Source organism: Balaenoptera borealis (assembly GCF_965194805.1).
Source record: "Balaenoptera borealis genome assembly, chromosome: 3".
Taxonomy (NCBI): domain Eukaryota; kingdom Metazoa; phylum Chordata; class Mammalia; order Artiodactyla; family Balaenopteridae; genus Balaenoptera; species Balaenoptera borealis.
In genome coordinates, this window is record NC_138866.1 from 25,792,675 (window position 1) to 25,818,587 (window position 25,913).

General features: G+C 43.1%; 2 long non-coding RNA genes across 4 annotated transcripts in view; both read left to right on the plus strand.

The window, feature by feature from the left end:
• The window catches only part of LOC309626632, a 41,413-nt gene extending 20,382 nt beyond the window's left edge, over nucleotides 1-21,031 (plus strand). Inside the window, exons 3-4 of one of the 3 annotated variants that reach the window (XR_014243331.1) lie at nucleotides 1,418-2,348; nucleotides 6,117-21,031. This is a non-coding gene — a long non-coding RNA (uncharacterized lncRNA). Of the gene's footprint in view, nucleotides 1-1,417 lie in introns of all 3 variants that reach the window. The other 2 variants (XR_014243330.1, XR_014243332.1) reach the window with 2 other exon arrangements.
• The window catches only part of LOC309626636, a 1,318,538-nt gene that overhangs the window by 130,883 nt on the left and 1,161,742 nt on the right, over nucleotides 1-25,913 (plus strand). The gene's annotated exons all lie outside the window — the stretch shown is intronic.

A 25,913-nucleotide genomic window follows, 5' to 3' on the forward strand; every position in this document is an offset into this window, starting at 1 on the left:
TTCTCCTTATTTGGAGCCCTGCAATAAATACTCTACTTTTCTTTACCACCACCTGGTGTCAGTAGATTGGCTTTACTGCATATGGGTGAGCGAACCCAAGGTTGGGTCCTTAGTGCCCCCAAGTAGGGACCTGGTTCTTTAAAGCCATGAACTGTGTCTGGGACTGTGGATCATCTTTGTTATTCTAAACCTCCCTCCTCATATACCATATTGTTCTGCAAATTGTTAGTAGATTTTGTAAAGCTCTCCATGGTGTTCTATTAGTATATAGAGACTTACTAATCAGTTGCATTTCTAAACATTCTGAGTGGACTTATTATAAAATAAATGTGTGTTTATTGCAATGAATGCAAAAGGTACAGAAAGGCATAAAGAAAATAAAACTCAATCATAATTGCACTATATAACAATAAGCACTGTTGACAGCTTCACATTTAACCTAGACTCAGAGATACTTTTCTGCACAAGAGTGGATTTATTTAATGCACAGTTAATAACCTGTTTTTTTTTTTTTTTTACCCAATTTTTGTCTAGAGAATGCCTATAATTAAGTATAGATCAACATCATCATCTTTAATGATATTATGTATGGGCTGTAATTTCAACCCCTATTGTTGAACATTTAGGGTATGTCCACATTTTCTCTATTATATGTTAAAGTTCAGTGGATATCTTTGAATATACTTTTGGGGGAAAAATTCCTGGGAGTGGAATTGCTGTGACTTCAGTTTAAAACTTGATTATATTCTAAATTGTTTAATTTTTAAGGACATTGTACACGTGTACATATGTCTAGTTTCCCCACCTTGACCGTAAACTTCTAGAATAGAAGGAAGAGACTGATGCTTGGATGTCTCTGTGTCCTTTACAAATCCTAGCACAGTGTTGGGGGTTGGCAATGCTTTTGGCTGCAAGTTATAGAACACCAGCATGAGAGTAGCTTAAATCAAAAAGCTGCTTAGTTATCTCACATAATTAGAAGTCTGGGCATAGACAGTTAGGGGTTGGTGCAGCAGCTCAGCAATGTCACCAAGGACCCAGGCTCCTTTTTCCCTCCATCTTCAGCACGCTCCAAGGACACTACATCCTTGGGCTTGCATCTCACCATGGGGGATGCTTGCCTCAGCACCGGGCGTGTTATCTTCCCACTCCCTCATTCAGAGAGGAAAATATTTCCTAAAAGCCACTCAGGAGAATTTCCCTTCTCCCTTTTTGCCCAGAACTGAGTTGCAAGGCTCCTTCTAGCTACCGAGGAGGCTGGGAAAGTGAGTCTTTGGTGTTTTCAACTCCTCCTATGAGAGGAGGGAGTCAGGGAAAGGCTGTTGTGTGGGTCACCAACACATGGGGGCACTTTGCCAGGGCTCAAATCTTCCCTGAGTTGGTATCCCAGAGAATGTCTTTTCTCCCCTCCTCTTAGACTCTCATGAAGAACTAATTCATGTGGTGTCACAATAGCTGTGGGACCCTCTGGGATAAAGAGGCTGTGACTGACAAAGACTCTCTCCTTGACCAAACTTGAGTCAGGCTCCTCTGAGCCCACTTCACAACTATGCCTCGACCTCAGCCTGTCCTTGCTGGGCCTGCAGATCCCAGCTGCAGTAGCAAGAATCCTGCTAAGTCAGTTTAGAGAGAATACCGCCACCCTTGAGAGCTGATCACCCTGGCTGCCTTGAGCAAGAATCCTGTTCAGTTGGTTTAGCGAGAATTCCTGATGTCTCCTGATCAGCACCCGATGTCTCCTCTTAGTAATCCTCCATCCACTGATACCCCCTCCCCCTCCCGGCTCCTCGGCTATAAATCCCCACTTGTTCTTGTTGTATTAGGGGTTGAGCCCAATCTCTCTTCCCTATTGCAATAGTCTTGACACCTACTATGATAGTCCTAAATAAAATATTCCTTCCCATTTAACAGGTGTCAGAATAATTTTTTCTTCAACAGTTATGGTGCCCTGACTGCTTCCTTCCTGAGCATTTGGAGGGGCTTTCCTTGTTCTTGTGGGCGTCCTCCAGGGGAAACTCAGGCCCCATAGAGGCTTCAGGCCGTGAGAGGTGGCACCACAGCCTCTCAGGGATTGAGGGAGACTTGGATCACTTCCGGTTTTAAAGGCTCCCTGTAAATTAAAAAACAAAGAGCAGAACCCTAACAGCATTATAAAACTTGTGATTTATTTTAAATGTTTGCCTTCAACAGATTAGTCCATTAAATACAAAGAAAACATTGCAATGAAACTGGACAGGATGATCGTTGTGTTGGTAAGCAATACTGACTCATGGCACGCTGCACCTGGGGTGACCAGGATGAAGACAAGCTTCAAGCTGAAGGTTGAGCAGCATATTCTTAAAACGCAGGTCTGTGCTTCTCAGTATTTCATTTGGAGGCCTTTGCAAATCTAAATTTGAGCTACTGCATGAATGAGAGACGCCAGAAACAGCCCTCCTGAGCCCCCTGTGATAGGACCCTGGGCAAGAGTTGACCAAAAGGGCCCAAGGCCTCAGGTGCCACAGTTTCACAATTAGTTACTCATTTTGTTTCCTCCTGTCTGATTTTCCCTTCCCCACCAATGCCTGCCTTCCTCCTCTCCTAAACCCTCCATTCTCTTATGATCCCTTCTTCCCCTCCGCTTCTTTCCTTCCTTCCTTCCCCCTTTTGAAAGTTGGGTCCTCTTGGGCACTGGAAAGGACTGGAATCTGGGATCTGGCTGGAGGCCAGCAGGGGAGAGGGGAGCACCTGTGGGGTCACACCAGGGTCCCATCCGCTGCTGCGTGGGAAGAGAGGAAGTGAGGCTGTGTGCGCTTCCTTGCGCCTGCAGGCAGACCTCCCCCCCCCCCCCCCCCCGCCCCGGTCCCCTCTGGTCCCAATTCCTGGCTGTGGTTAACAGTCAGCAAACGCTGACATGATAAAAGCATCAACAGTGTCCACCATCCCAGCATCGTTTTTCCCAGGATTTCTCTTTGTTGAGGAGTTCCTTATAGCCTCAACTCAGGAAGAATTTTTTCTTTCTCCTATGACCAGAGTGTGTTGGAGGGTGGGTGGCTCCCATTTCGGGAGTGGCCACCCCCAGTGCTGGTTGGGAGTTTGATTAGTCTGGGTGGAGAGTGAGGAATCACTGTCCTCTTGACCCGGATCTGGGGAGAAATCCTGGAGCCTCCTTGGCTCTGAGTGCCCATCCCTTTGTCTGCGGCACCAACTCCCCCTCCCCCCATTTTTTTTTTTAAATTTCAGAGTCTTAATGGAGCCAAGACCCTAATGGTGCCAGGTCATCCAGTCCTGGTATTGGTTCCCCAGCTCACTCCTGAGCTGTCCCTCAGTCTTGTTTGCATGGCCTTGGGGAGGGTGGGGCTCTTCACCGCTTTGCGTTGCAGAGACTCTGGAGCCCTCCTTGGGGCCCTGTCCACACAGGCACTCCCTCCTGCGGCTCTGCTGTGGGCATCCCCGGGGCTTTGCCCCAGACCAGGGCACAGCCACCCATTTCTTCTCCCCTCTGATACCAGCTCAGGGGAAGCCTTTCCTGGACTTTTCAGTCGTTACCTATAGGCTTCTCTGTTCTTCCCAAGTGTTTAGACTTCAGGGATTGGAAGCTGAATGTTCTCACAGGCAGTTCTCAGCTTCCTCCCCTCTCACTACTTTCTTGAGAAAAAGAACATGGAGTCCAAGATTTGCCTAAAAGGGACAGAGGGCAATGGTGGCAGATATCTCAAAAATGTGACCCCACTTCTGAGCATTCATCAGATGGCACAGTGCCCAGCCTTCAGGAAATAGTGGTTGAAAAACGAACGAGTGAGAGAATAAATGAATGCAGGGCACCTGGCCTGGAGCTGCAGGGTCAAATTCATATCCCAGCCCCGAGCTGACCTATTTCTGTGGGTCCCAGTGACCTCATCCATAAAGGAAGGAAGGAAGGGATTAGATCATCCCCTGGATTCCTTCCAGCCCCCTAAACTCTAGATTTTGTATTCACATAGGGAAAAAAAAATGCCATCATCCCACTGAACTTGACCGGGGCAGAAACCCTCCTGAGTGATTTAGGCTCACGTACACAATTGCCTCCACATATTTTTTCCCTTCTCTCAAAATGCCATCTCCCCAAAATCACCGAAACAAACTGTTGATAGGGAAAGGCTGAGTTTATTGCTCACGGTGATGGGGAGAACCACAGCCATAGAGGGAGGGCCAGGTTGTAGGATTTACTGAGACTTTGAAGGCTGGCTTTAGGTGGCTCTTTCAATGTGGAGGTTACACATTTGATCAGGATTGGTAAGAATTGTGATATAACATTAGAAAATTTTCAAAATATGGTAATTTTCAAATAAAGCTAAAAATCATGACACTCATACAAATATAAATGAACATATGTTAAAGTCTTTATTTAGCTTGTTATTAATGAGAGCTGGTGAGATGTTACAACCAGTTCAAATGAGAAGTTAAAGAAGCATAACTGTATATGGAGTAAAGGAATTTTGAAATACATTTACAAATAGATGAAAACTGGCTTTTCCCTTGGGGGATTGCGAGGGAAGTCAATTGCATTTCCATAGGACAGAATTTATTTGTATGTCTATAAACAAGAATTATTTGCATTGCTATCACTTATCTACAATTTACAGAGTTGTAAAATAGCTCAAAGACAGTGAAAGAGTCCCTGTAGCAACACATTCAGGTAACCTGGAAGTGCATGCTCTAAATGATGCATAGTTTTCCACTGAAGCACGTTTTTTTCCCTACACAATATTTGTAAAGCACTTAATATTTCCAAGGAGTGATTGAATACATTGGAACTGATAGTCTATCTGGGGATTTAAGGCACAAAGACTTGAGCTATTTCCCTTCATCATTCTGATTTGTGACGTATTGACTATAGTTCCTCCAAGTGACATAGGATATTTACAAATTGAGTTCCATCATAAAGGTTTCCTCAGGGGAAAAACAAAAGGTTCCACTGCTTTAAAAAAGTTTGAAAACACGGATCCTTGTCCAACGGCTGCATTTTTGTAGAAGACAAAATTAAGGCTCGAAGGGGGAAGTGACCTGCTCTAGGGCACATAGCTTGTTAATTCACCTCTGGCTGGAAGATGGGGTTTGAGGGCCAAGAAGCGTTCCTTTCGGCATTATGAGGTGACACAAAGAACTCTCCTGGAAGGAAGGACTTAGGAAGCAGGCTGCAACAGATGGTTTTCATCTCCTGTGCTCTGGGAAATCTGCTCCCATCCCTCTAATTGAATGTTGGGAGCTTCAAACTTGCCATCTATGTTATATCATTGCTTAGAATCCCTAATTATACCTTGGAATTTGGCTTAAGTGCAGCTTAGAGGATGTTCATTAATAGTGCTGACAGGGACACTCAGCATTTATAAAATTCTCTACAGTAATCTAAGTCCCAACGTTGTTCAGGTGCGTTAAGGAAGCATGTTCGCTCCCCGCTGAAAGATGACTTAAATTCAGAGGATGGAGACTGGCTGACCATGAGTTGTTCTTCTAATGTCCCAGTTTGAATTCAAAGCTTTACAGTCCTTGCTTTCATCAGCCCAAGGAAGCTCCTTGCTGAATTACATCCAGGGCTTAATTCACCAAAGTTGGAGGGATCTGTCCTTGGCATTTCATAACCAGTCTCAGTTTCCTATCTCTTGGCCATCGTGTTGTCAAAAACCTCATATTCTTGTTTGCATGACCAGTTTATAGAGAAGCTTTGTTTCCACAGACAGACTGTGGTTCCATCTGGCCCTGCCACCAAGAGCCTTGTGATTCCAGATGGAAAAGTCCCCATCCCTCCCCCTATTTCCAAAGCGGCCCCTACCCTGATTGTTTTATCTACAGCCAGCAACACAAACCCTCCACAAACAGTGTCTGTAGGGGTGGAAAGAGCCACTAATGAGGGAAACAGCTCATTCCTTCCTCCATCCTTAAACCCTGTGCTGAGTGAATGGAAAAAGTCACATGTCTGCCTGGATTGGTTGAAAAGAAGGGCTTTAGGGCAAAGAAGTGGGGTAGGGCTTGCTTTTATCAAAGAAGATTTTAGGAAAAGGGCTGTTTGTAAGAATAGCAGTAACGCCAAGGAAAATGATAACTTTCCATCGTGGCTGTAGCTATTCAACCATGTAAACTTTTTTTTTTTTCTTCAGAAGACATCCTTAAGGAACCCTAAGTATTTAGCTGGAATCTCGTGCTGGTGGCCAATTCTCTCCATGTGTGTGCTTGGGAGAATAAAAGGAAACGAACTGGTTTTCTTCCAACACTGTCCTCACTCACCTGCCACCTGAGAAAGAAAGAGGGAGAGAGGAACAAGAGGGGAGAAGGAGAAGCTTTCTGAATTTGAGGAGCAAAATTTCAGCCGCCCAGAGACTGTCTAGAGGGGTGTCCGCTTCTCCTGCCCTTCCTTCTCTCCCCTCACCACCTCCCCGGAGGCATCTGGGACCTCACTCTCACCACTTACTTCCTCCCCTCTCTGCTACAAGGGAGTCCAGATGTTTAGTAATCTGTTGACCATGTTGAAGTTTATCTGAGCCCCGTGCTCCCAGAGAGCTGGGGAGCTGGGACAGTGGAGAAACTGCAAAGGACAACCCTGCCTTCACATATTCAGCTTATTCCCATCCCACTCTTCAGATGAGCCCCACCCCACTACAGATGAGATCCATTCCATCCTTCAGATGAGACCTGTTGTCTACTCTCCTCCCCGCTCTCTTGCCTCCGTAAAACCCCTCCTGCCTTTTCTCGGAGATACTCTGCATTAATGAATGACCTCCCTCTTGCTAGATCCTGAATAAGATCATCTCTTTAATTATCCAGTGTATTTCTTTCACACTGTGCTGCCCATCCTGGGAGTCTGAAATAGAGCCATAAGCACATTTGGAGTTAAGAAGGGGAATAACCCCAGCTGGTCTTGGGAAAGATGTGAACAGCACCCAGTTAATGGACTGGAGGTAAGGGTTTCTTGAAGCATGCATCCTCCTTCTGGCCGTGTTTTTCACTTCAAAACCTCAGAAGCAGTTGGCATAAGAGGGAGTTTATAGTATGCCTATGAAGCAAAACATAAATTCACACTGTGAGTGTGTGTGGGGTGGCAGCGCAGGAGAGGAGGGGTGCCGGAGACCCTCTTGGTGAGGGGCAGATGCAGTTTTGTTCCCTTCACAAAGACTCCCGTTTACTTGCTGACCTGCTGAACGCCAGACCACTTCCCATTCAGTACTGGTTCTCTTCAAGTGTTGCTACGGCCAGGGCAGCTGTGTGTTTGTACAGATTTGCCATTCGTCAGAGGTTGTTCCCAGAGGCCTGCGAGACAAGGACTTTTGTTGGGGGTCTGCTGGAGGAAGTTGGCTTTTCAAAATCAGGAACCTTTTTGGCTTGTTAAATGGAAAGAGGCGATGGCCTCTTTGGCCCTAGTGTGAGAGACCTGGGGAAGCCAGGTCTTAAAATGCTCACTTAAAAATGCTGTTTTAAAAAATATACAGTGAAATGCTAATAGCCAATAGTTTAATTGAAGAAAAACAGCACCTATAGTCTCAACATTCAAACATAATAGGTGTTTACTGTTTTCATTTTATATATCAGATTCCAATCTCATATTTTTACAGTTAGTGGCAGTACCGATTTATGTTTTTACACTCTTAACATTATGTCATATAATCATTTTATTATTATGTAATACTATATGATATAATTACATTGCATTAATGGAGCATATTTTATCATAATTAAACCTTTCCCCTGATATTAGACATTCAGCTTGTCTTTCTTCTTTTTCTTTGCTAGTGTTGGTAATGCTGAAATTAACATTGTTGGATATATAACTTTCTGCTTTTGAAGAATGAAAGATAAATAACAGAGAGCTAATAATGGGATTAATTAAGCTCCTACAACAGCAGTTCTCAAATGTTTTGTTCTCAGGGCCCCTTTACACTCTTAAAAGCAATTGAGAACCCCAAACAGCTTTTGTTTCTATATTCTGATATTTTCCATACTTTATTATAAATTATAACTGAGAAAAATCTAAATACTTATTAATATATTTTAAAATAACAAAGACTCCATTGCATGTTAACATAAATTACATAATTTTTATGAACAATAACTATGTTTTTACAAATTAAAGAAATTTATAATAATGACATTGTTTTACATTTTTGCAAATCTCTTTAATGTTTAGTTTATACATTCTCACATCCACTTCTGCATTGAATGTCTTGTGATATATTGTTTTGATGGAAGTATATGAAGAAAACCATCCTCCCACCCTGATTGTTTTATCTACAGCCAGCAGCACAAATCCATGAGGATCTGTGAGGACAGTGTTGAAAGAAAACCAGTTCATTTCCTTTTATTCTCCCAAACACACACAGGGAGAAAATTGGCCACCAGCCCAAGATTCCAGCTAAATACTTAGGATTCCTTAAGGATGTCTTTTGAAGAGAAAAAAAAAAAAAAAGTTTACACGGTTGAATAGCTACAGCCACGATGGAAAGTTATCATTTTCCTTGGTGTTACTGCTATTCTTACAAACAGCCCTTTTCCTAAAGGGTTGGGAAAGGGAAGGGGAACCCTTAGGGGTCCTTGGACCACACTTTGAGAAACACTGTCTTACAACATTTGCAGCACTCTACTAGGTATTCCTCTGATATATTTTGCACTCAGAGATTAGATGATACTGTAATTCAGCACTGAATTTTTGCAATTGAGGTCCCGAGGAGCAAGTCCCTTGGCTAAAGTCACCCAGCTGGTTGCAGTCACTTTAATTTATTCCAAACAATTCAGATGCCTCATCTGTCCTTTTGTCAGTTGTTGCATAAGGCTTGTGGGAGCACAGAGCTGCATAAAGGATCCCAGACTTCAAGTTGCTCACCAGCCAAGGGCTAGCCAAGCTCACAGATAAACAAGACCAAATCTAGGCAAACATCCCACTCCATTTGTGGAAGAGTTACTCTCTCTCAGTATTACATACACACAGAAAAGTGCACAAATCATAACACGGCTCTACGAATTTTTCAGAAACTGAGCATATCCGTATCATATCTCTTTTTAAGTCAATTTTTGGATGGCTTTTGTCAAGAGGCAGGGTGGCCCGGGAGAATTTGTAAACCTGGGATCTACTGATCTCTTGGGCTCTCTCTTTCTTCTTCTGTTTATGTAATGTCTGGCTAAAAAAACTCACCAAATTGTTGTCCATCCTTAACATTCTATGAGTCTCTATGAGGATACTTTGAAGGATTGTTTTGTGGGAGGGCTTGGTTGGGGATCATTTCTCAATTTAATTGGACTAGCTGGGGAATAAAGCAGGAAGCCTGCCATCTAGTGGTGAAAATAAATATGGCTCTCTTTCTCAACACTTGGGCTGAGCTTTCAGAACCAGTCCTTGTCTTCTCACCCCCACCTTCCTTAATTACATGAGTTTTAATTGTGCCACAGTCACCGTACTTAACTGTCTTAGCTACATTATAATGAGTGAAGGGAATACACTTGCGGTTTGGCTGACCACATGGGAGGGGAGGTCTCTTGCATTCATAGTTAAGTGCTCCAAAACTCTGCCTTCAGGCTCTGGCATGCCCTCAGGGTGCACTTGCAGCAGACCAACAGGACGCTGAAATTATAAGTATCCATAAGATTCTGTCTGTGCGGCAAGGCTTCAGCTTCCAGGGAGGGACTCCAGCTGGAGTTCTTTCCTACAGCCTATCTTTAAAAGTGGGACTGTCGGAGCTCTCCCCCTGTCCATCGACATAACAAAGAACAAAGCTCTGGGCAGAGGCCCTGGGCATGCAAGAGGTCTGAGCTGGGGAGCAGCACTGAGGGCTGGGTTTCAGTGGAAGAAGGGGCCGGGTGCTGGAGGTGACTGTGTGCAGTGACTGCAGAACAAACACATTCTGTGGGTTCTTGAGAGTTATACCTCCTTCACGTGTCCCTGCTCGGAGCCTTGTGGTGAATCACGGAGGGATGAAATCTGAACAGATAATCCATTCCTGGCTGGTAAAGAAACTGCACGGCATGACCAAGGTTTGGCAGGGGAAACTGGAGTTGTGGCACCCAGCCTTGAGACTCAAAAGAAACCAGCCTGTATAATATCATGTGCCTGGCCCCAATTTTTTTTTTTTTTTTGGCCACACTGCCTGGTTTGTGGGATCTTAGTTCCCCCACCAGGGATTGAACCCGGGCCACGGCAGTGAAAGCACCGACTCCCAACCAGTGGACCGCCAGGGAATTCCCAGAAACTATTTTTTAAATAAGGATAAAAGATGCTTTTATGTCTACCTATCTCTTAGGGGGATAAAACAGGAATCGGTGGGTTATGAAATATGAAAGGCTAATAACCACTGGCCTACTAATTATTAATTTAAAATAATTATTGGACATTTCCTAGGGGCCAGACCCTGTACTGGGTGCTGGGGTTAAGGGTGGCAGAAATGCACAGTCTCTATTGTGGTGGAATTATAGTCTAGAGGTGAAGACATTGAATGGATAATTGTATGTATACATCTGTGGAGTTGATGACACTGGTGATATGTGTGAGTTAGGGAGCGTGTGTGTGTGTGTGTGTGTGTGTGTGTGTGTGTGTGTGTGTGAGTGGTACAGGAAGTAATAAAAGCAGGTGTAAGGTGGTGACACAGGAAGGGGCAGGGTGCATTCAGGGAACTGAAAGACAGTAGGTTCTTCCTGAGAGGGTGGGAGAGTGGAGGAGATGAAGCTGGAGAGGGGGCGGTGCTCACACTGGCTTGTACCACCTTTATTCTCAGAAGAATGGGATGAAGAAGAGGGGCATGATCAGATTTGCATTCTGAAAGCTCACGATGGCTGTAGTGTGCTGGACAGACTGCAGGAGGGCGCAGGAGGGGAAGGAGGAGAGGAAGGGAAGCCAATTGGGAGGCCACTGTAATAGCTTGGGAACAAGGTCATGGGGGCCTGAGCTAGGGACATAGAAGAGAAAGGAGTGGAGAGAGGCCTCGCCAGGGACCGCAGCTACAGGCTATTGTAGGCTCCTGGAGTGAAGGGTTATGATGGTCAGCGTTACTGAGTCTAAGCTGGTACTGCTCGCTGCCTGATGGGCCAATAAGTTGAGAGATGAGTTGTCAGGGCAAGAAATAGTGACTTTATTTGGAAAGCCAGCAGACGGAGAAGATGGAGTACTAATGTCCCAAAGAACCATCTTACCCAAGTTAAGAATTCAGGCTTTTGGGGCTTCTCTGGTGGTGCAGTGGTTGAGAATCTGCCTGCCAATGCAGGGGACACGGGTTCGGGCCCTGGTCTGGGAAGATCCCACATGCCGCGGAGCAACTAGGCCCGTGAGCCACAACTCCTGAGCCTGCGCTCTAGAGCCTGTGCTCCGCAACAAGAGAGGCCGCGATAGTGAGAGGCCCGCGCACCGCGATGAAGAGTGGCCCCCGCTCGCCGCAACTAGAGAAAGCCCTCGCACAGAAACGAAGACCCAACACAGCCAAAAATAAATAAATAAATAAATTACTTAAAAAAAAAAAAGAATAAATTGAAGCTAAATCGACTAAAAAAAAAAGAATTCAGGCTTTTTATGAATGGATAAAGAAGATGTGGCGCATATATACAATGGAATATTACTCAGCCATAAAAAGAAACGAAATTGAGTTGTTTGTAGGAAAAATTAATAGCATATGCTAACACATATATATGGAATCTAAAAAAAAAAAAAAGGTTCTGAAAAACCTAGGGGCAGGACAGGAATAAAGACACAGACGTAGAAAATGGACTTGAGGACAAGGGGAGGGGGAAGGGTAAGCTGGGACAAAGTGAGAGAGTGGCATGGACATATATACACTACCAAATGTAAAATAGATAGCTAGTGGGAAGCAGCCACATAGCACAGGGAGATCAGCTCGGTGCTTTGTGACCACCTAGAGGGGTGCGATAGGAAGGGTGGGAGGGAGATGCAAGAGGGAGGAGATATGGGGATATATGTATATGTATAGCTGATTCACTTTGTTATAAAGCAGAAACTAACACACCATTGTAAAGCAATTATACTCCAATAAAGATGTTAAAAAAAAAAAGAATTCAAGCTTCTTTTATACTAAAAGGGGAGGGGGTGCCGTTGATTGTTGCAAGCTTCTTGGTGCTGAATCCTTCGTTCTTGCAGCTGTCTATGTAGGTCTGGTCACAATGTTCCTATAAACTTTCAACAAGACAATTATTATTCTCTGTTCTGTAACTTTTTATCTCTATGTGAATGGAAAAGTGTTATACCTTTATAGGTCAGAGTCTTGAGAATGGGCTACCCTATATATTTCAGGCTACAGGCAATTCTTAACTTGTAGCAAAAGCAATAGAATACAAAGGTTAAAGTAAAAGAAACATCCAATATGAAGTCAGATTTGTCCTTCTCTATTACATCAGGACCTTGGTAACCTCCTGGGTAGGGGGCTACAGGACACAGGCTCCTTTTGATTCTGAGCAGTGCCTGAGAGAGTCGTTCATGTAATATCAGTAACAGGACAAGGTTGTCTGTTATCACTGCTAATGATGAACAGTTTTAGAGATTTTCACTAATGAAATAAGACAGGAAATGAAATAGTCCATATGAACATTATTAAAGAAGGGAAAATTATCTTTTTGTCAGGCCAGATTGCAAACCTAGTCTCATAGCAAATGATTAAAATTAATAACTATTAAAATTACCAATAGAATTTTGAAAGGGGGCTATATACAAGATAAATATACAAAAATCAGTAGCTTTTCTCTACATTAACAAATGGAGAGATTCACTCCATACTCATAGATGAAACAACTTATTATAAAAATATAACTCCTTCTAAAATTAATATATAAGTTTAATGCCCTTCTAATCAGAATGCCAATATGTGTGTGTTTGTGTGCACATGTGTGTGTGCTTAAATCAGGATTAAATGGTTTTAAAGGCCTACCTTGTTTATTAGGTTGTTTAGATTTCTATGTCTTTACTCAATTTTTGTCCATTTGATCTGTCTTATACTGAGAATGGTGTGTTAAATTATCCCTACAATGTATTTCTCTCCATTTTTCTTTTCTGCTTTACATAGGAGGAACATTCACTATCCCCATCCAAGAATAACTGCTATCTTTACTTTTGACACCATAGATTAATAATTTTCCTTGTTCTGTTCTTAAATAAATGGACTCATATAGCATGTGAGCCTTTTGGTTTCTGTTTTTTTTTTAACTTGGAATTATGTTTGTAAGATTCATCTATATTTTTGCCCATAGTTATAGATTGTTCATTCTCATTGAGGCATTTTATCCCATTATGTTTACATGCCACAACTTATTTATCCTTTCTACTCTTGGTGGACTTCTGGGTAGTTTCAGATTTTGGGCTATTGCAAATAGAATTGGTATGGACATTCTTATATGTATCTTTTGGTGCATGTTTGTGTGCAGGTCTGTGGAGTGGAATTTCTAGGTTGCGGGGTACTAACTGACTTTTAATATCTTCCTCCTAAATGGGAACAGACAGCCAAGGTCACCAAACATTTGAGGAAAGCCTCCTGTGTAAGGAAGACACAAGCAAACACACATGCAGCAAACCAACCAATAAATACAAATGTGTCTAGTTTTCCTATCTCCAGCCCCAAAGGTTTTATCCTCTGGCATGGCGTGACCCTCCTGTTGTCTTCCTCACACATGATAAAAATCAACATGGTAGTGGGTCCAGTAGCCATCACTGCCCATGTACAGTTTTTGGGCAGTTGGGCCATAGTGCAGGTTGGTCACATTTCACCACTTCTTTTGGAACTGGAGGTAATGTACTGTTCCTTTTGGGTTTTGGTGGCATATACTTAGAATATTTCTTCAGTTTTGGTGGACACCATCCTGGTCATAGACAGCACACCGCATGCCATGAAGGCATTGCTGGCCGCAGGTTGTTTTCCCAGAACAGGGATGGTTAGAAAATGGTCTCATTGATTTTGGCTGGGCTGGTGTCACCTCTGGCTTCTTCAGTTGCATGTATGACCCAGAGGCTTGACTTATCGACAGAGATGTTCAGTTCTGGATAGCAGGAAGAATCATAGGCAAAGTGATTGTTATAAAACTGCATTTGGCAGTAGGCTGGCTTGGACCTTGTTAGAAGTGACATTCGCCGGCACATACAGTTATAGTGAAGCTGGTTCTTGTTATGACCATTCCGGAGCCATGCCCTTGAGAACAGGAAGTTTATCTGCAGCTTTTGTAAACATTGCTTTTCTACCACCTAATGTAAAACTCAACCCCTAGCAATTATACAATACATATTGCTGACTGAAAGACCGGGGGTTACATGTTAGGAAAAAATGATGTAGGAAGTGAGCACCTGGCAAAAAAGGTCAGCCTCATTATGCTGTATTTAAAGATAAGTAAGTTAGAATAGGTGTCCCTATATACTTAATAAATTTGCAAATATAAAGTAGTAAAATCCAATGCTGGAAAGCTGTGAGGAAATAGGTTTACTCACAATACTGACACATTACTGTTGTATCGTATATGTGCTGGCTATATGTATGTATATAACTGTTCATATTGTAAATCAGTGTTATCCTTGAGGAGAACAATTTAACAATGTTTAGCACATGCTATAAGAATGTTAACAGACTGTGACCTCTATCTTATTTTTCTGTCAAATTGTGAGTTACTTTGTAGGGACAAACAAGCAAAAGCAAAACTACAGTTTGCCAGCTGTCTCTCTTACCGACGTTGGCTCTCCCGGCCCCGGGGGGGTGTGTGTGAAGGGGGTGAGGGGTGTTTTTGCAGTTTCTGTTGCAGTTTGGTTCGTTCATTTTTGAGGTCCAAGACATGCTTGCTGTCAGAGTATTCTGGTGCTTCTTGCCTCTGAGTGAAGGACAGTTCTGGGGGGAATCTCAGGGCCTGGGCAGAGGAAACCAGAACCCTCTCCATGCCCTGCTTCATCACTGGCCCCCAGGCCTGCCTGGACCCAAGCTAAAGATTCAGAAAAATGACACTGGGCTATTTGAACTGAGCAAAAACCAAGGGATCTTGAGTTAGTCTTGGGACCTCTTGGACTTCAGTTGTTTTTCTGGTCCAGCTGCCTCAACAACCAACATGGAAACAGCAGCAGCAGATAACTTACTGAATGCCAGGTGTGGTCCTAGGGACTTTATATATATTGATTTATTGATTGAATGATTTAATTCTTCAACATTATATGAGGTTAGTAATATTATCTTCCATATTTTATAGATGTTGAAACTGAGGCTAAGAGAGGTGAAATAACTTGCCCCCAAATCACACTAGCTAGCAAGTGGCCGAGCCCAATTCAAACTGAGGCCATCTGACTCCACACCCTTCACCCTCAGCCACTAGGCCAGGGGCTTTCAGACTTTTCTGAGCATGGTGCACAATGAGAAATCATTTTAACGTGATCACCTTCTATGAATATAAGTTTCATCAAACATGCAATGCACATTGTTTTTTTTTCTTATTATTAAAGTGTAGTTGATGTACAACAGTAGCATGTTGTTTAGTCTCCATATAATTGTTTTTTTCTCATTTCTCTTTCTGTGGTTGATTTCTAGTTTTATGCTGTTGTGGTCAGAAAAGATGCTTGAAGTAATTTCTATCCCCTTAAATTTGTTGAGGCTTGTTTCGTGTCCTAGTATGTGGTTAATCCTAGAGAATATTCCATGTGCACCTGAAAAGAATGTGTATTATGCTTTTTTTTTTTTTGATGTAATGTCCATGATCATCTCAATAGATGCAGAAAAAGCATTTGATAAAGTTCAACATCCATTCATGATCAAAACTCTTACCAAAGTGGGTACAGAAAGAACATATCTCAATGTAATAAAAACTATTTATGACAAACCCACAGCCAACATAATTCTCAATGGTGAAAAGCTGAAAGGCTTCTCACTAAAATATGGAACAAGACAAGGATACCCACTCTCACCACTTCTATTCAACATAATATTGGAAGTACTAGCCACAGCAATCAGACAAGAAAAAGAAATAAAAGGTATCCAAATTGGAAGAGAAGAGGTAAAATTGTCATTATATGCAGATGACATGATGCTATATATAAGAAACCCTAAAGACTCCACACAAAAACTACTAGAACTGATAAACAAATTCAGGAAGGTAGCAGGATACAAGATTAACATACAGAAATCAGTTTTGGGGTTTTTTTGGTGTTTTGTTTTGTTTTTTAATTGAAGTATACTTGATTTACAATTATTTTTCTTTTTGGCCACACTGCGCAGCATGCGGGATCTTACTTCCCTGACCAGGGATCGAACCCACGCCCCCTGCAGTGGAAGTGCAGAGTCTTAACCACTGGACCACCAGGGAAGTCCTGCACTTCTTTACACTAACAATGAAGTATCAGAAAGGGAAAATAAAAAACAATCCCTTTTAAAATAGCATCAAAAAAATACTTAGGAATAAACCTGACCAAGGATGTGAAAGACTCATATGCTGAGAACTATAAAAAATTGATAAAGGAAGTTGTAGGGAATTCCCTGGCAGTCCAGTGGTTAGGACTTCATGCTCTCACTGCCAAGGGCCCAGGTTCAATCCCTGGTCAGGGAACTAAAATCCCACAAGCCGTGTGGTGAGGCCAAAAAAAAAAACCAAAAAAAAAAAAAAAATGAAGGAAGTTGTAGATGATTCAAGGAAATGGAAATATATCCCAATGCTCTTGGATTGGAAGAATTAATATTGTTAAAATAGCCATACTACCCAAAGCAATCTATAGATTTAATGTTATCCCTATCAAATTACCCATGACATTTTTCACAGAAGTGGAACAAATAATCCTAAAATGTATATGGAACCATAAAAGACCCAGAATTGCCAAAGCAATCCTGAGGAAGAAGAACAAAGCTGGAGGCATAACCTCCCAGACTTCAGACAGTACTACAGAGTTACAGTAATCAAAACAGTGTGGTATTGGCACAAAAACAGACATATGGATCAATGGAACAGAATAGTGAGCCCAGAAACAAACCCACATGCCTACGGTCAATTAATTTTCGACAAAGGAGACAAGCATATATAATAGGGAAAAGACAGGTTCTTCAACAAATGGTGTTGGTAAAGCTGGACAGCCACATGTAAATCAATGAAGTTAGAACACACACACCATGCACAAGAATAAACTAAAAATGGCTTAAAGACTTAAATATAAGACTTGACACCATAAAACTCCCAGAAGAAAACATAGGCAAAACATTCTCCAACATAAATCATACCAACGTATTCTTAGGTCAGTCTCTCAAGGCAATAGAAATAAAAGCAAAAATAAACAAATGGGACCTAATCAAACATAAGCTTTTGCACAGCAAAGGAAACCATAAACAGAACAAAAAGACAACCTATGGACTGGGAGAAAATATTTGCAAACAATGCAACTGATGAGGGCTTAACTTCCAAAATATACAAACAGGTCATATAACTCAATAACAAATAAACAAACAACCCAATCAAAAAATGGGCAGAAGACCTAAATAGACATTTCTGCAAAGAAGACATACAGATTGCCAATAGGACATTTGTTTTATTTTTAGATTCCACATATAAGTGGTATCATACAGAACTTGTCTTTGTCTGACATTTCACTTAGTGTAATACCCTCCAAGTCCATCCATGTTGCAGGAAATGGCAAAATTTCATTTTTTTTAATGGTTGAGCAGTATTCCATTGTATATATACACCACATCTTCTTTATCCATTTATCTGTTGATGGACACTTAGGTTGCTTCCATATCTTGGCAATTGTAAGTAATGCTGCTATGAACATTGGGGTGCACGTATCTTTTCGAATTAGTGTTTTTGCTTTTTTCGGATATATACCCAGGAGTGGAATTGCTGGGTCATATGGTAGTTCTATTTTTAGTTTTTTGAGAAACCTCCATACTGTTTTCCACAGTGACTGCAGCAATTTGCATTTCCACCAACAGTGTACGAGGGTTCCCTTTTTCCACATCCTTGCCAACGTTTGTTATTTATGTTCTTTTGGATGACAGCCATGACAGGTGTGAGGTGATATCTCATTGTGATTTTGATTTGCATTTCCCTGGTGATTAACGTTGTTGAGCATCTTTTCATGTGCCCATTGGCCACCTGCGTGTCCTCTTTGGGCATGTTGAGTTTTTGATGCTATTCCATTTCATATCATTCTAAGAAGTCCTGGTCTTGATGCACTATATTGATCTCAACTGGTTTGAGGGCGCCACACAATGTGAGGAAGTCAGTGTACTGTCCCATACTACTATTCAGAGACCACAAGTCTTGTTGAATTGTTCAAAGTCACATACCCAGAAATGGCAGAGCTAGGTCAAGAACTCTGGTCACCAGGATCGAAGGCCAGGGTGCTTTCCCTACATCATTTTGGAAGGCCTGTGAGTGCATCTTGTGGGTGTGAAATAACCTCTTCCTGGGAGGTCACTGGGTCAGAGTGCATATGGCAGAGGTCAAGGCTCTGCAGAAACAAGCAGTGTATGAAGGACCCCCATTACCTCACTGAAGGCCTTGTAGGGGCACCTGCTCCCAGCCCCCACTGCTTTGCTCAGGGTCAGGCTCAGGTGCTGCAGCAGCAACAGGTCTGCTCTGCAACCTGGTGTTCACAGCCGGGAGGGTGTCTGGCTTCATTTCAAGCTCGTCCACATGCTTAGTTAGGCTAGTGATCTTTTGCACACATTGAACAATTATTTTCTCATCACTTTCCAGCTGTTAGAGAAACGTGCATCAGACCCTTTAGTTGGCTAAGTTGCCCTGAGTCAGCTGAGGTCTTTGCCTGGGGGTTCTGGACCTCATGGATTCATGCACTGTTATTTTTGCCATCCTTCTGCCCTCCTCCATCCTTCAAAGTCCAGCCAAAGCCCCACTTCTGCCATAATTTCTTCCCTGCCCATTCTGGCCTCACAAATCCTTCCCTTCTCTGAAGAACTTACTGTTCCCACTATGCATGTGATATGTTTCAGAAACTGTCTTGTTTCATGTTACATTTTATTTTATGAAGGTTGAGACCTGGGCTTGTATCCAGGATCCACCACCTACTATGTGTCTTAACAAGTCACTTAACCTCTCTTTCCCCATCATAAATTACCACCTTTTCGGGCTTTTATGAGGACTGTAGGAGCTAATGTCTGTAAATGTCCAACATGTTGTATGATCCTTATTATTCATCCAACAAACATTTATCAAGTCCTTACAGTGTGCAGATACTGTGCTTTCCTAATTGAAAAATTAGGGTGCTAGGGTTGTGTTAAGGACTGTGGAAACACAGTAAAAGAGATCCTGGTCTCTGCTCCCCTGGGGTTTATAATCGAGTTGGCATTACCGAGCTTCGTACTGCTCGCCTCACGACAGGCCAATAAATGGAGAGATGAGTGGGTGGGGCAAGGAGTAGCGACTTTATTCGGAAAGCCATCAGCCTGAGAAGATGGTGGACTCGTGCCCCAAAGGACCATCTTGCCTGAGTTAGAATCCAGGCTTCTTCTATACTAAAAGGAAAGGGAGTAAAGTCAAACATCTCCTGGTTCCGGTCCGCCTCCAGAGGCCATGTATTAATTCCTTCCTCCCTGCAGTCATTCACAGGTGGGCCTGGTCTGGATGTTTCCTGTGAACTGAACAAAGGTATTTTAGCTTAATGCTCATTACCTGAAAGGCAGGGTTTCCAGAGATGGGCCATTATGTATAATTTAAGCTTATAGGCAACATCCCTTTAGTGATTAACTTGTAATAGAATACAAAAGGTCTTCCATATTACATTGGCAGATCAGTTAAACTCACATGACAGGCGGTGTGTGATTACGTGCAGAAAGCAGCCCTGTCTGTAACAGGTGTTAGAGAAGGTCAGAGCTCTACATGTCTGGGAAGAAGGTGAAATGCCAAGAAAACGGGGATTTTGCTTCATTCAATGCTGTCCCCAGTGCCTGGAGCCATGCCTGGCCCCTGTGGGTGCTCAATAAGTAAAAGTGAATAAATGAATAACTTGGAGAGACCTTTGATATGCCGGGGCCATGCTCCTCGTCTTACAGGTCAAGAAATTCAGTCCGGAGGGGAGGGATGGGGGCTGACCCCTTACGAGGACCCAGGGAATCGGGACAGCAGGGGTGAGAGGCTCCTGGCCATTTTCTTCAGGGCACTCTCCCCTCTGCCACAGGCTGGAGTGGACGGGTCAAACCAGATGTGCCCTGGAATCGTAGTACATGGGTTCCATGAATCTGTGATAACTTAGGTAAGGGTTAAGCTGCTTTCCCTTTTAAACTATCAAAGGATTTCCCCAAATGGTAAGGAATATGAACAGGATTACATGGAAAATGTTTAGTCCATTTGAAAGTAGTTCCAGAATTTTAGAAGCACTCTTTTTAAAACAATCAACTTGGTAATCATAAATTATTCGTATCTACTTTATCACTATTAATTAATTGGCAGCTACAATAGCCCAGTAAGTTCCACACGGCTTTCTCTATAAACACATTGAATACTCACCTTCAAGACTTTAAAAATATTCTATGTTCATATTGATATTTTCCTGAGCTGGGAATTTGAGAAAGACACCTTCTGTTCAATCCTCTCCACTCCATCACACACAGAGAAAATTTGGAAAATGTAAAAATCATAAAAATAACCCAAATCCCACATCCCCACATTCTCCACAATCTCATTTTCCTGTGACTACTATTGTTAACCTTTTGGCCTAATTCTTTCTAGTCTTTCCTTTTTCTTATGCTTTCCCCTGCAATTTTAGTTGAGTTTACCCTGCATATTTAATTTTGTCACCTGTTGCTTTAACTAGCGTTAAAACATAAGTTTTTCTCCCTTCATGTCAACCTCTTTGTAAGCCTCATGCTAAACAGTGGCACAATACATTGCATGCGGCCAATGCAGGGATTTTAAAGCCATGGGAAGACGGTCTCATCTTTGCTGGAGAGACGGCTTCTCTTACCTCGTGAGTGGGGGCCCAGAAGAGTTTTCAGGATGCTTCCCTTGGTCCGTGGGGGAAGCTGATCCTGGGAGGGCAGCTTTGCACAAGGAGTGCCTCTGGCCCCCAGCATCCCCTTCACAGGGCTGGCATGCCCTTCATCTCCCACAGCCTGAAAGGACAATGCAGCGACTAGGACAAGGCGGGTATAACACAAGCCCTCGCTGGAGAGGGTGTGGAGAAAAGGGAGCCCTTGTACACTGTTAGTGGGAATGTAAATTAGTGCAGCCACTGTGGAGAATGGTATGGAGGTTCCTTAAAAAACTAAAAATAAAGCCACCATATGATCCAGCAATCCCACTCCTGGGCACATATCTGGAGAAAACCGTAATTCGAAAGGATACATGCACCCCAATGTTCATTGCAGCGCTGTTTACAATACCCAAGACAAGGAAACAACCTAAATGTTCATCGACAGAGGAATGAATAAAGAAGATGTGGTACATATATACAGTGGAATATTACTCAGCCATAAAAAAGAATGAAATAATGCCATTTGCAGCAACATGGATGGACCTGGAGATTATCATACTAAGTGAAGTAAGTCAGACAGAGAAAGACAAATATCATATGATATTGCTTATATGCAGAATCTTAAAAAATGATACAAATGAACTTATTTACAAAACAGAAACAGACTCACAGACTTAGGGAATGAACTTATGGGGGGAAGGGTTGGGGGGAGGCATAGATTGGGAGTTTGGGATTGACATGTACACACTACTGTATTTAAAATAGACAACCAACAAGGACCTACTGTATAGCACAGGGAGCTCTGCTCAATATTCTGTAATAACCTAAATGGGAAAATAATTTAAAAAGAATAGATACATGTATATGTATAACTGAATCACTTTGCTGTACACCTGAAACTAACACAACATTGTTAATCAACTATGCTCCAATATAAAAAAAGAGTTTTAAAAAAAGAAAAGAAAATCTCAAAAAAAAAAAATAGTACCAATGAACTTATTTACAAAACAGAAATAGAGTCACAGATGTAGAAAACAAACTTATGGTTACCAGGGAGGAAAGGGGAGAGGGATAAATTGGAAGCTTGGGATTGACATATACAACTACTATATATAAGATAGATAACTAATAAGGAACTACTGTATAGCACAGGGAACTCTACTCAATACTCTGTAATGACCTATATGGGAAAAGAATCTAAAAAAGAGTGGATATATGTATATGTGTAACTGATCCACTTTGCTGTACACCTGAAGCTAACACAACATCGTAAGTCAACTGTACTCCAATTAAAATTAAAAAAGAAATAAAACAAGCCCTCAAAATATATTCGAATGAGCAGGAAACAGCTGCTCATTAGAATCCTAATATTCAGAAAGCACAAGACACCAGCACTTTATGTTTCTCCAACAACTTGGATGAACTTGGGGAAATCACCTCATCGTATCCTTCTGGGCTTTTGTTCTCTCATCTGCCAAGTGATTGGTGTTTCTCAAACTGGGGTACCTGATGGCATGCCAGGGGATCCGTAAGGCCACAGAGCACATACATGGCAAACCTTTTGGAGCATTCATTTTATTTGATTATTCGGAACATCATTTTAAACATAAAAGCAAATATGGTTATCTCGGGGAGTTGAATGCAAAATCTGCTTTTATTTCAAAGCTAGAACACACATCTTCAAAAAGCAAAATTTAGTCAAAACTTCTAGAAACTCTGGGGATATGCTGTTATTCTCCTTTGTCAGAGAGAGTTCCTGAGTTTGAGACACACTGGACCAGAGGGTGGCTGAAGACCCTGTCACCTGTGACATGGGAAGTCCCTCTAGGCGTAGGTGATAAAGATCTTTCGGAATCACTGTTGACAAGTTCAGCCATCGTCAGTGCACGCGAAGCGTACTTTATTGTTATCTAGTACTCTCGATTTTGTCCCCTCTCATCCCCACTCACCATGCTCCAGCTGGCCTTCTTCCATTTCACTAGGTCCTGCCTCAGGATCTCCACTTGTGCCTTTGCCTGAAATACTCTTCCTCTCTGTCTTTACAAGGTGGGTGGGTCCTTCTCATCACTCAGGTCTCAGGTGACATGACCCCTCCTTTCCTGACTACCAACTAACACACTGCCTGGCATAGCATTTCCCAGTAGCATTTATCAATATCTGATATTTTCTTGTGCATTTTGGGTCTATTTGTTTGCTCTCTGTCTCCTTCTACTGAAAAGTAAGTTCCATGAGAACAGGCAACTCTCTCTCTCTTTCACTGCTGTCTCCCAGCACCTAGAACAGCGCATGGGGTCAGGCATGCAGCAGGCATCCCGTAACTGTTGAGTGGGTAAGTGAACAAGGCACCTTCAGTAATGGTGGCCATTCTACGCATAAGGGTCTGCAACATGTCAGGACACTGCATTCCTTGAGCATTCTAAAGAATTGGGACATGCTTGTATTGGCCTTGAATGGTGGGATATGCTGACCACAAAGGACACTGGGCAGATTCTAGTTTCTGAAGGCTCGAGAAACAGAGAGCACCCTCTTCCCTATTCAGCTCTCACTTTTCTTCAATTTCTGCTATTCTGTCCCTTGTGGTCCAAGAAATACTCACATCTGAGAGGTGGGCTGACAAGAGAAGACCCAAGATCAGGCAGAGGAGCTGCAGTTTCTCTTCCTGTCTAATCCCTTCTTTGTGTTTCCCCATAGATCAAGCCTCTTTATCCTGTGAACCCAGCAACTGCTCCAGAGCCCTCTGGCAAGCAGGCTCCCAATCATGACAAATGGGAAGGGAAGACAGAGGTCACACCTGGCTGCATCTCTTTCTTTGGCAACCCCTGCCAAGGTCATGGGACCTTAGGAATAGAAGGGCCTACAGGTCAGTGACCCAACCAACTCCCTTGTTTCTGCATTTAGGAGATCCAAGGGCCCTTCACTTCACACAGCCAGTTGCAGCATATAACTCAGTTTAATTCCCAATTATTTATGCGAAGCACTGGGCAAGGTATTGAGGGTTGGTGGGAGCCACAGATGAACAGAATATAGTTACAAAATGAGTATGAGGAAATCCAAACTCACAAATGACTATAATTCAAGACAGAATACAATGAAAACAAGTTGTGAAAACAAGTTATTCTTTTTGGGCCTCTCTTTAACCACAGAAAGAGTGGTTAAAGACAAGATCTTTATGCAATTTGGGGGTAATGACAGTGTGGTGAGCTCAGAATGGGACACCCTAATCTTAGCAGACCTCAGACCCACTTTGTGACTTTGAAAGAGTTATTTCTCCTGTCTGGGTTTAATTTTGGGGGAAAATGCTGGATCCCTAACAGTCTTCACACTCAAAATAGTTTATAAAATTCTAGAAGAAAGTAAGTAGTAGGGGAGCCATTCTCAGTAGGGCATAAAACCCCAAAGCCATAAAGGAAAGACATTAATAGTATATGATTACATAAAAATTAAAAAACATCACTATGGGAAAAAAATACCATAAACATACCTCAAAGACCAGGGGCAAACTGAGGAAATACACTTGCAAATATATCGTGGGCAAAGAGCTAGTTTCCTTCTTTCACAAAGAGCACACACAAATCCACTAGGATGGGACTCAGTTTCCTCATCTGTAACGCGGGGGATTGGACCAGTGTTCACCAAGGCCTCTGCCTTCACTCTCTGAGTCTTCTTGGGAGCCCCATGTTGCTCACACATGGCTGGGAAAAGTAGGAATCCCTTTGGGGTCTCCTGGGGATAGTCTTCCAGTTGACCCCTGCCACCTGGTTATCCCCAAGCCAGAGTGGCTTCTCATGGGAAGGTAAAGTGGGGCAGTGTGGCGTGAACAAGATGAGGGCTGTACCCGGGTGACTGTCTCTGACCTGACCTCCCACCCTGCCCAGGGCCCCTGAAGATGATTTTCCAGCTGAGCCTGAAGCTAAAGAAAATTGTTCTGGCTTGTTGATAAGTTCTAGACACATGACACACGTCTCTCCATTTATCAAGCTCCTACTCTGAGCCAGACACTGCTAGGTGCCAAAGTGATACAGGGTGAGTAACACGTGGTTCTCAGCCACAGGGAGCCCACAGTCCTTGAGAGGAGACTGATGGGCACAACTTACCTTCCTAGTGGGTGGCCAACTTGTCCCAGTTTTCCCAGGACTATCCCACATCCTGGGAAGCCTCTTAGTGCCAGACAAATCAGGATGGTTGGTCACCCTACTCCTAAGCCTGGCTGAGCACCTGTACCACCTGGACAGCTTTTTAAAAATGACAGACTCCTGGGCCCTACCCCAAGACATGCCGATTCACTAGGCTAAGAGTAAGTTATCCTGAGGATAGCCAGGTTTGGGAGCTCCTGGTGTAGACACACAATTAGAATACAATATGGGAAGTGCTTCGAGACACATAAAGTGATGGTTAAGAGGCCAGGGCTTAAATGTCAGAACCGCTACTCACTAGCTACATACCCTTGGGCAAGGCATGTAACCTCTCTGGGCCTGTGTCCTCATCCATGGATGAGCTAACAGTAGGACTGAGCTCACAGGGTTGTAGGGTCAGTGAGCTAATACAGTAAAGTACTCAGCAGAAGTTCTGGTGTGTAATAGGTACTCGGAGGCTTAACTTGTTTTTACAGGAATCCATGTAGGTTTGATGTGCTTTGAGAGCCCAGAGAAGCGGGTGCATAAATCTGTCAGAGCAACCTAGGAGTCGGGATGGCAGTTCAGGTGGGGAAGGGCACGTGTCAGAGCGTGGAGGTTGGAGCATGCGTGTGTGGTGAAACAGAGGCTCTGTGCACAGGGAAGAAGGGACGAGGATGGAAACTTGGACGGGATGATGTCTCCAGCCTTTGCATGCACAGGAGAGGGCTGGCAAGTGGGAGCCATCAAAGGTTATAATCCAGGAGAAATGCGTCAGACCTGTGACTTAGAGAGATCACACTGGTGGCTGGGGGCGGGACAGGTGAGAGGCTGCTGGGAATTTCCAGGTGGGAAGGGATGGAGGCATGCGCTTACTCTGGTCAGTGTAGCCAAAAGAGGCACAAAGAGTGTCATCCTGCCAACCAGCC